Raw genomic sequence first — 11,880 nt, forward strand, 5'->3', positions numbered from 1 at the left:
AAAAAAAAAAGGATTTCTTTATTTATTTATACAGAACTGCGATGCAGGCCAGAGGTGCAGAGGCAGAGAGAGGATTCACCAGAGTGGGGAGCAGAACAGGCAGACTGACCAAGTACATTCACTACTGAGGGGAGCAGTGGGTGAGACAGGAGAGGTCTGCTGGGCCAGGTGGGTCAGCTACAGGGCACAATCGAACTTGCACCAAAGTAGCTGTGGCCAGATTCCCAGTGCTGCCCTTTAACTCACTGCGCCACTGGGGAGGACCCCCACATCCACAGTTTTTAATTGAAATATAACTGATAACTTTAGTTTCAGGGATACAACAAAGATTCCATGTATGATAATACTGCAAAATGAATGCCAGAATAAGTGGAGTCAGCATCCATCAACAAGCTACCAGTTTTCTCCTGCCTATGAGATCTACTCTTGGCAATTTTCAAATCTAACGTGATATTACTAACTACAACCATCATGCTCTGCATCATATCCCCACGATTTTAATTATTTTATAACTGGCAGCTTGAACCTTTTGACGCCCTTCACTCACCTGGTATCTGCATTTTTAAGGAACTTGATAAAAATTAGGGAAGAAATCAAAAGGTCCAAACTTCCTTAAAGGAATGAGAAAAAAAAAACTGAAAAGCATAATAATTAGATTAGTTTGTAAGTCGTTCTCAACCCTACTGATTATTTTGTCTAGAAGTAAGTGAAAGTAACTTAGAAAATGTTTACATGCTGAAATGTTTTTAAGCCAAAGTTTGGCACATTAGGCTCTGAAAGAACCTCACCAGGGAAAATGAGCTCAAGGCAGGACATATTTAGCAATTCCCATTACACCTGAACAGCAGTAGGCTAAAACACCACCACCAGAGAACCAGGACCTTCACACCAGACACCAAGACCTCAAGAGCCACCTTGGAAGTGGACGCAGGCTACCAAACTAGAGGACTTTCAGAAATCCTTTCCACCTGTAAGATTCAGTTTCTTCCCTCACTTCCAGCCCCCACCCCCCCACCCCCATCCTGGGGAAAGAAGAGAAGCAATAGTCATTTGCTGTCCCCACCTCCCAGTTTTTCAGGCCCACATCACTCAACCATGCACAGCTGGTTCACAGAAGGAAAACCCTAGAAGGACTTCAAACCCAAGTTTCACAGTAGCTGGTTCTTGCTGAAATTTTCCCCTCCACTATTAGAGACTTCCTGCGGAACAGGGGATGCTTCCATCACCCAGTGGGACAGTCAGTCCTGCCCTCTCATTCCGGCCAGGGCATCATTGCCCCAGCGCGTCCTGTGCCGTCAATTAACAGCTGAGCATTATAAACTCTCTGATGTAAGTATACAAAACTTAAAAATGATGACCATGAAAAAAAGAGGCCAAAACAAAATAAAGGAAAACTTTTTTTTTAAGATTTATTTATTTATGCATACAAGAGCTGGAGCACAGGCCTAAGGTACAAGGGGAGGAGGGTGAGAGGATTCACAGAGACAGAGTGGGAAGTGGAACAGGCAGATCCACTGAAATACACTGCTGAAAAGAGCAGCGAGTGGGTCAGGAGAGGTCTGACACGCCATGTGCCTGATGGGGGATGGAACTCATGCTGTGCTTCAACCCCTGAGTCACCAGGGAAGGCCCAATAAAGAAAAACTTTAAATGTGACATTTCTTTTAAACTTGATCAGTTTTAAAGGTTTTATTTTACCAAAAATTACATTTCATGTGTCACAGGTATTTTCACCACATATTTGTTTATTATCACTAAAAGGAAACTGGAACCGTCCTGCCCTGCACTGGCCACTCCCATTACCCACAAAGTGAAAGATGACACTTGCACTGCATTAGTAGCTGCAAAGGAAATTACTTATTGTCGTAAGTCTCTGCATAATACCCCAAACACACTGTGGTAGGCATAACAGACCCCCCCCAAAGACAGCCACATATTTTTCTATAGAACCTGTGATTTTGTTACCTTACATGACAAAAGGAATTTTGCATGTGTAATTAAGGACTTCCAGAAGGGGAAATTGTTCTGAATTATCCAGGTAGGCCTCATAACCATGTGTGTCCTTGTAAGTGGAGAACCTTCCACAGATGTGGTCAGAAATTGCACAGAAGGGTCAGAGAGACTTAATGCTGCTGGCTTTAAAGATGGAGGAAGAGGCCTGAGGCACCAAATATGGTAGTGTCCAGAAGCCGAGCTAATCAAGGAAACAGTCTCCTTTGAACCTCCAGACCAGAACACCTTGGTATTAGCGTGGTGAGACCCAGTTTGGACTTCCAGGTTACAGAACTATACAATAATAAATTTCTGTTGTTTCAAACTACTAAATTTGTAGTAAGTTGTTACAGTAGTCACAGAAAACTAATCCACACACATTAAGCAATGCCTAATAATATGAGAAAACATCTAGAAAAGCATAAACAAATTGTCCCCAAATTTAGATGATTAAGAAATAAAAGTTATTTGTGCATGTTGCAGTATATTTCACATCTATTTTTCTCCTCCTCACAAAATCCCTTAAATTAACAAGTCAACCAAAGTTACAACTCTTCAAACTTTTTGTAGAAGGTTGAACTATATTAATTAAGAAAATGAAAAATTCAGGAAAGTAGTGTATCTACATTTTTAAGTCAAACATCAGTGTGTGCATCGCTTATACTCTTGAATTGTCATCACATGCTAAAAAATAAGTTAATGGGCTTTTTTCTAAATACTTAATACTAATGATCCTAATACTTCTAAATACTAATGATATTAATTTTTTTGGTGTGATAATGGTTTGGAGCATACATTTTAAAAAGAATGATTTAACTGTCTATAGATACATATTGAAATGTTTATCAATGAAATACTGATGTCTCTGTGACCTGCTTTTAAAAACTGGGGGTGGGGGATAGGAGTAGACAGCAGTGTAGGTGAAACTAAATTAACCTGAGTTACTAGCTGTTAGGACTAGGTAATGGGTACACGGGGAACTATTATTCACTGTTGGGAATTTTCTATATTTAAAAAGCACACAGAGTCCTTGGCCTATCTATCCTAAGTATACAGCCGTGATATTTTTAAGAACGGAAACTCCTTACTGCCATGCTGCCCCACCTCAATTCTCTGCCACCTAATCCCCATCTCATTTTGCCTTGTTTATTAAGGTTATGAGCTTAAACAATCACCTACCCTCTAAAACACTGGTTCTTCATCTGCAGAATGGGACTATTTGCTCTTGCCCAGCCTACACCTGGCTTCCTCTGTAAGGTCTCTGAGCACAGCAGCTTCTCTTTACACCCCTCTGCCTGCGACTTCCCTTCTCCCCTTCGAGGATCACACTCCATGTGCCCCTCGGAGATCCGGCACACCCCCAGGAGACTGCCATTCCAACACTGCTCTACCCAAGGTCAGCACCTTCAGCCTACAGCTTCACCAGCCCACCACAGTCTGCCGTCCGCAGGTACCAGAGCTACCTTCCTACCTTTTCACCCTTTTGTTAAAACAGTGGTTCGCTGTCAGGGGTGAGGAAGGGGAGAATGAAAAGTGACTACTAGGAGGTTCGGGTTTCCTTTCTGGGTGAGAAAAATGTTCGAGAATTAGACCGTTGCTCAACCCTTGGAATATGCTAAAAACCAGGAGTTGTGCTTTCGTTGTACTTTTCGAAGGGTGATTTTTAAGGTGTGGGAATTACATCCCAATAAAAATTAAAATACGTATGTCAAAAACAAAAACAAAAAAAAAACTACTGCTCACCCTGCCCATCACACGCCGATTTGTCAAACCAACATCGCCCCATTTTCCAAAGCATCGACTTGCTCTCCATGACCCCCGCCCCCAACTCCTACCAGACCCCGACAGGGGTCCCTGTCACGCTCTGGGTTAACACACCCCTCCATTCTGAGTGCCACTGTACCCTGTGGGGCGGGAGGAGAGGGGCATTTCTCCAGGCTCAGGTCCAGCCACAGAGTAGCCCGAGCCTGAGCCTCCGGGACGGGAAGGGACGCTTCTCCCCCGCCCAAGCGCAGCAGTCCCTCAGCGCCCGGCGCTGGCTGGTGGCGGGGAGGGGGGGTGTTCCCTAACCCGCGCCAAGGGGCGGGGGTGCCGCCGGGCTGCCAGGGCCGCGCTGCCAGGGGCGGCGCCACAGCCCACCTGTCTCAGCCGGCAGGGAGGTCCGCTTCCAGCTCACAGATCGACGAGCGGGTGGCAGGCGGCAATCAGGAGAAGCCGCGGCGCCGCCGAAGCCGGGGTGGCGCACGCCGCTCAGGCCTCCATGTTTCCACGTCTCTGAGGCCCCAGCTCCGGCTCCGGCTCCGGCTCCGGCTCCGATTCCGCCTGGGCCGCCTCGGTGCAGACGCCGGGAGGCGGGGAGAGAAGAGGGAAGCGGCGGAGAACGCGGCTAGGACCGAACGGCCAGGCGCGCTCCCGTCGGCGGTCACGTGGTACGCAGCGCGCGCGGACTTGTGGGAAATGTAGTCCGGCGGGAATTCAGCGTTTCGCCGCCGGGAGCGGCTCAGGGCAACCGCCAAGCCACGTGGCGAAATCTTAAATCGCTGAGCCTCTACACCCCGGTGCTTTGGTGCTGGAGTCATTGCTTACCCCACACCAGTTCTTCCTGTGGCTTAACTTTATTAAGATCCCTGTTAATTTTAACCGTATAACCATCCCAAAGTCAATTTCCTTTAGGACTGAAGAATTGGGAAGAAAATCATTTTTGGTGGAGGATGCTAGCAGGATTAAAAGTGCCTGCAATACTGTCAGAAAGGTTAGTTTTCTACAGGAAGGACTATCCATTAGATGCAATGCCAAAAGTACAGAATTTGAAGTCAGTTGAGTTGAAGTTACCAGACTGACTTTCTTGAGTTATTCGCCACTCCCAGGCAATTTCCTCTTCTAAAGATGCACAGGGAGGTGATATTTCCCAGGTGGTGTTGATGTTATCGATAACGATGATAAACAGTCACACTATGGGCTGTTTCCAGTGTCCTATGCATTTTTTTGTAACTCCAAATAATTTGAGTTATTTGAGAGCGATTCCAGCTTTTTCCATGATATAATCAACGTGTGCCGCTGTCCTCTGGAAAGAATTGTACAGATCTTCAATATACTTTTCCATTATCTATTGATACTCAGTTTCCTGAACTTGCAGGGTTACTACAGGAAAACATACTTAAACACAAAGCACCTGGCGTCCTAATTTAAAGAGGTGGGCACCAAGCCCTCCCTGATGGTACAGAGTTAAAACACAGTCACTGAAGCTTGAGTTCCATCCCCCGCTCAGAGAGCTGACCCACATGGCACTGCAGACCTCTGTTGTCTTACCAGCTGCTCCTCCCAGCTGTGTATTTCAGTATATCTGTCTGTTCTGCTCCCCACTCTATCTCTGGTGAATCCCCTCACCACCCCTTTTGTCGCCCCACCTCTGGGCTATACCCACAGTCTGTGATATAAAATGCATAGAATATGACTCAACTTTACTAAATGAGTTGTATTTACAATATCTATGTCTATATGCATGGGAATATCTAAAAGAATACTAACAGTCATTAATTTTCAGGAATTGTGCAAGGTTAAAACTAGTTTTCCCCTATGCATTTTCTAATTTTTCTAAAATGAGAATGAATTACATGTAAAATTTTATTTTAAAATTTTAGCAAAAAGGAGAGTCAGGCACCAAAGTCAAATTCATACATGGTACATTATAATTTTTTCCTGTCCCAAAAATTATAATCACTATCTACCCTAAATAACCTAGCAATAATTGTGGGTATCTCTTTGGAACTGAAGTAGAGTAAGATGCCACTTACTCTACTTCAAAGCAACCCAGTTGTGAACTTTAATATTTCCTTTCTATTATTAGGATAGCTGTCTTAATATAGCTGTCCTAGCTCATTTTGATTAGACTGCTATGAGAAAGAACTGTAATGTGTTTATCTATTTATTTTTAAAGATTTGTTTATTTGTGCATACTAGAATTGGGATGTAGGCCAGAGATATGAGGGGTGAAAGACAGAGTGGGGAGCAGAACAGACAGATCTACTGAAATACACTGCTGAGGGAAGCAGCAGGTGGGTCAGGAGAGGTCTGCCACATCATGTGGGTCATCTCCCTGGCTGCAGTGACTGTGAATAGCTCTGTGGTGCTATGCTAGCTGGTTGCACCACCAGGGAAAGCCCCAGAAATATGTTTGCTTATTTTTTTTTAAAGATTTATTTATTTACACATACAGAACTGGGGTACAGGCCAGAGATGTAGGAGCAGTAAGAAGATTCACCAGAGACAGAGTGGGGAGCAGAACAGGCAGATGGACGAAGTACACTGCTGAGAGGAGCAGCGGGCGAGTCAGGAGAGGTCTGTTGCACCATGTGGTCATCTCTGGGGCCAAGGATGGAACTCAGGGCTGAAGTTGCTGCAGCTCACTTGTAGTGCTGTGTTTTAACCTGCTGCACAACCAGGGAGGGCCAGAAATGTGTTTGTTTAAACAGGAAAGACAAACAGTGAAATATCAAGTCTCATTATGGTGAGAGAATTGTAATTCTGGGTAACTTCTTCATCCTACTCACTATTCTGACGTTCCAGAGAGTTCCTCAGGACTCATTGGTTCAATGAATGTTTACTTAACAAGTCTTTGTTCCCTGTGCATCAGAACTGGCCTCAAGAAGCATAGTATGGTCTTGTGGAAGAGACAGACATTATACAATTAAAAATTGAGCCAAATTGCCATGAAGGACAAGAAAAGCAACAGAGCCTGGTATCCAGCCCCAAGGGAATAACTTTTCCAGAAATAAGCAATGACAATTAGTCACCTAGGACTAACAGAATTTTCATCAACATTTTAATAATAATATGGATGCCTGCAAAACTGAAATTCAAAACAAACAAAACAGAGCTAATCTAAATCATCAAAAGTGCCAGTATGGCCCTTCAGGAATACATGGTTAAAGGCACAAATGATCTTGCCTGTGGACTTATGAAACTTCTACCAGGTTTACCCAGAAAATGAAATATACTGACCATCTTAGAGTAAGCTTACTATTTAATGTTGATTTTCTCTGAAGCACTAACCATAATTCTGTCTCTTCATCTACATACATGAGATTATCCCCATCTGCTGAAGGACTTCCAGTAACATCCTCCCTCATTCAGAATTAAAGCCAATGCTACCATACGCCTCAACGCTCAGATCCATCCCACCCATCTAATCTCACCTCCACTCTGCCTCCTTCATACTCAGGCTGCCTTGGATTGGCTTCTGCAGTCGTTTGAATACACTGATGACACTCCTACCCACAGCCTGGTGTCTGTTATTACTCTGCTCAGACCTTCCTTTACCTTTTTTTAAAAATAGTGAATATTTTATTGCAGGCCAAGAAAGTGACATACATGTAAGCAGGGAAGGCTACTTAAAGAATTTGCTGGGTTCCAGAAAGTTCAATTTACAAGTGATTTAGTAAATGGGACAGAGCAGAGCTGAATCGTTCATTGCTTGGCTTGTTTAGACTCTGCTGAAAAGCATTTAAGGTGACTTACAAGTGTTCATGAGATACACAAATTGCAGCATTTGAACAGGAAGAAATGAGTGGGAGCAGAAAGTGAATGAAGCTGTAAGGTAGCCCAGGTATCCTTCAAACCTTCCCCAGGCTCCCCTATGTTTGCAAAGTCTGGGATGCAGCTCTTCAGATTTCAGTCTTTACCTCCTTTTAGCAACTAAAGAGCCAACAAGGACCTAGGCCTAACAGAAAGCCACTTCACTAGCAGATCAAAACTATCTCCAAAGTATTGTGTTGAGACTATTCCCAAAACTCTACTCAGATTCTCATCTTCCCTGAGAAAGAAGAGACTTGGAGTCAAACCTAGATTTGAATTTTGGTTGCATAATTTATGAGCTGTATGATTCTGAAAGAACTACTTAGTTCAGACTGCTCTAACAGAATATCACTGGCAGGAGTATTTAACAGATATTTATTTCTCGAATCTTTGTAGGTTAGGATGTTTGAGATCAAGGCAGTGACAGATCAGATATCTGGTGAGCGTCCTTTTCTGGTGAGGACCAACTTTTAATTGCATCCTCACATGACAGAGAAACCAAGTTCTAGTCATTACTCTTCTAACAAAGACACTATAGCCATCGTGGGGGGCTTTCCCCTGAGAACCTCATCTAAACCTAATTACTTCTGAGAAGTTCTCCTTCCTAATACTATCCCATTGGAGATATGTGTTTGGGGGAACAGAAACATGCAGTCTATACCAGCTATTTAACCTCTCTAAACCTAGTTTTCTTCTCAGTAAATGGAGATAAGAATAGTCTACTGAGAGTTGCTTTGAGAATTAAACTAAAGGCAGACATGTAGCATGTTTTTTAAAATAATATAGTTCACCTGCATAATCCAGATGTTAATCAATTCATGTGCTGCAGCTGCTAGTCTCTGGGAATTCCTCATCGAAGAGCTAAGATTAACCAGAAATAGATTCCTGATCTAGCTGAGAAGCACAGCCTGGAAACTACATGCCAGATTAAGAAAAAACTCGAGATAAATATGGTAGCTATTCTCAATGAGCACGACCAAACTTATTTTGTATCGTCCCAAGGAACCAAAATAGGACCAAAGGGGTGAGGTGCTAAGATGCAGAAGTCAGCTCCATGAAACTTTATAGCAATGATAACAGTATGAATAATTAACAGTTCACATTATGGGTTATTTTCTATGAACTTTTCACTGTTACCCTGTTTAAATCTCCACACAATCCTATGAGAAAGGGTTATCAGAAACAGTGGGGAGCAGAACAAGCAGATCTACTGAAACATGCTGCTGAGGGGAGCAGTGTGTCAGGAACTAACACAACAGAAGAGATCTGTTGCACCGTGTGGGTTAGCAACCTGGCCAGGGCTCAAATTCATGCCATGGGTGTTGTAGTGCTGAGACTCAACACCTAGGTCATGAGGGAGGTCCTAAAATTCTATGTAATAGCTTAGAAAACAATAGGCTAAGTAAAAGTAAGCTGACTAATAGTGAAATGGTATGTTTGGTAGAAAAATGAGATTCCAATCTCTACATGCATTTGAGCAGAGGATCAAATAAAGTACAGTTGGTAAGGTATATCGGTAATTACCTAATCTCTTCATTTTAAACATAGGGGATGAGCTAGGGTTGCAAAAAGATTCAGACGTGGCTGACAAACCATGCAGATGGCTGCACTGAGCAGGCTCCTGAACCAGCATCTTCTAAGTCTTGACAAGATGCTATGATAAGGAAAGTCCTGCAATGCCAGCTGCCAGCAGTCCCAGTGAGACTGCAGCAGGTGCATCTCCACAGAGCCAGGATTCTTGCCTGGCCGAGTGAGAGGCCACACAGTTCTCCAGCCCTCCTGCCTGCAAGAGCGCACAGCTGGGCTGGGCAGGTAAGCAGTTTGTCCTTCCTTCTCTGAAGCCCTGAGGCTAAGCCTCAGGAGGTAGTCCCCGGGACAGCCAGATTGCCACAGTTCCTGGTACTTTTCTCCTGAGAGAGTTGTTCAGCATGGTGGTGCTGCCTAGGGGAGGGGCAGTGTGCCATTGTCACTGTCATCTTCCTGCTGGGGACAAACTAGTATGAGTCACCAACTAATATTATGTAATGATGTTTTGAAAACAGCTCCCTGGGCTAGATACTGTTCTAAAAGTTTTAGATATATTACATTTTATGGTCATCTTGTTGTCCAGAATAGGAACTTATTTATCATCTCCATTTTGCAATGTTAAGAAGTTAAATATATGGAAGCAGCCTAAATCTCCTTTTGTGGGTGAATGGATCAAAAAGATGTGATACCATATACACCATGGACTATCACACCGTCACAAAAAAAATGGAGGAAATCTGAAGATTGCATGCAGCAAAACAAGTCAGAATGATAAAAGCAAATACTGGACATTCATGTAACAGAAATTAACAACATAAAACACTTTCAAAATTTTTTGGCCAAAAGAAAAAAATCACTGGACATCAATAATAAGCATCCTGAGGGCTAAGGTGAAGAGTGAGAGGGAGGAAAAGGGACATGAGGGGTGGTAGGGACATGAGGACACAGGGGTGGTAGTAAGAGGAAAAAATATTCAAAACAAAATAAAGAAAGAAAATAAAACGTCCTGAGACAAGAAATACAGGAGGAAAATATTAATCTTCCAAACATCAACAAGCTGGCCAGTGGTGATGAAAGCCAGGTAGTTGGACTATGAAAGCCACACTTACTGGAAAAGGCCATCTCAGAGCTCGGTTTGCCAAAACAACCAGTGTGCAAGCTTCCCCCTGAGTTGTTCAGAGGGATTCTGCCTTTGCAGCTAAAATGGACTGTGATCCTGGGATATGTTACTGTTTTTGCTGAGTTTTTGGGTTAAAGATTGATTTTATTTATTTAGGCATACAAGAGCTGGGGTGTAGGCCAGAGGTACAGAAGAAGGGTGAGAGGACTCACCAGAGACAAAGTGGGGTGCAGAACAGGCAGATTGACAAATCCACTGCTGAGGGGAGCAGCGAATGTAACAGGAGAGGTCTGCTGCTCTTTGTGGGTCAGCTCCCTGGCCAGGGCTCAAACTTGTGCTGCAGTGGCTGCTGATAGCTTCATAGCACTGAGACTTAACCTCTTGCACCACCAGGGAGGCCCAGAAATATATTATCTCATAATTCTAGAGGCCAGAAGTCTGAACTGCAGGCAGACATTCCTTGCTCAGGGCTGTGTTGGAGAATGTTCCCTGACTCCTCTTGCATCCGGGGGAATCTGTGACTTTCCTTGGCTTATAGAAGGGTCATCCTGATCCTTGCCTTCATCTTCTCACAGTGTTCTCTGTGTGCGTCTCTGCATCCAAGCTACCCCCTTTATGGGTCACTCCCCATTTGTATTAGGACCCACCCTGCTGCTCTCATCTTAACTCCTTCCATCTACAATGACCCAGTCCACATGAGGTCACATTCTGAGGTAACAGGGGGCTAGGATTTGAGCAAACTAACTAGAGGTTTGGTCTGTGTTACTGAGTACTAACAAATACTACAGGGATAATTTGAGCAAATATAACTGATCTCAGTGGGTGTGATCAGTCACTTATTGGTGACAACTAACTTACTAGGTAAGAAGTGTTTTCATGTGGGCCTCAGCACCCATCTTCTTAGAAGCTTCCACACCATGAGAGGCAAGAAGAAGAAAAAGCCAAAACAGACTGAAGCATAAAAGGAAAATCAGGAGGCAGAGATCCAGGTGAACTGACACCCCTGTGGAAGCCACAGTAACAGAAGTAAGAAAAGTGAGAAGTAGGCCAGGGACGCGGGCACTAATTATTGGACTGCATGCTACTCTAGAACTCGTCCCAATGAATCTAGAACGGCATCACCATCTGATCACCACACACACTTTTACAAGACCCATCTTGTTTGACACTAGATATTTTTTATAAAAGCATGTATTTTTAAAAAGATATTTATTTATGCATACAGAACTGGGGTACAGACCAGAGGTGCATGGGCAGTGAGAGGATTCACCAGAGACAGAGTGGGGAGCAGAACAGACAGATTGACTGAAACACACTGCTGAGGGGAGCAGTGGGCAAAACAGGAGAAGTCTGCTGAGCTATGTGGGTCACCTCCGGGGCTGGGGATTGAGCTTGCACTGAAGTGGTTGCAGCTAGCTTGCAGGGCTGTGTCCAAAGCTGTTGTGCCACTGTAACAGGGTGGTCCCTAGGAAAAGGGGAAGTTCCAGATTCCAACACCACCAGGGAGAGCCCAAAAGGATGTATTTTATATAATAATACAAGAATGAGGTGCTCATATCTCTAAGCAAAGTGAATCTCCCAGAAGCCAGCCATATAAATCAAAAGGATTATGACCTCATCTGTCTATGCTGCCTTTGTGAGAAGAATGGAGATAGGTATCCAGGAAG

At 43.9% G+C, this 11,880-nt stretch overlaps 1 protein-coding gene across 1 annotated transcript in view; it reads right to left on the reverse strand.

The window, feature by feature from the left end:
* Positions 1-4,390, reverse strand: part of DYM (dymeclin) — a 286,000-nt gene extending 281,610 nt beyond the window's left edge. The window contains exon 1 of the mRNA XM_004684007.2: positions 4,132-4,390. The gene's annotated coding sequence lies outside the window, so the exon portion shown is untranslated. The remainder of the gene's footprint in view (positions 1-4,131) is intronic.
* Between the last annotated feature and the right edge of the window lie 7,490 nt (positions 4,391-11,880).

This window comes from Condylura cristata, unplaced genomic scaffold (genome assembly GCF_000260355.1).
Source record: "Condylura cristata isolate star-nosed mole 26May11 unplaced genomic scaffold, ConCri1.0 scaffold00016, whole genome shotgun sequence".
In the NCBI taxonomy this organism is placed as follows: domain Eukaryota; kingdom Metazoa; phylum Chordata; class Mammalia; order Eulipotyphla; family Talpidae; genus Condylura; species Condylura cristata.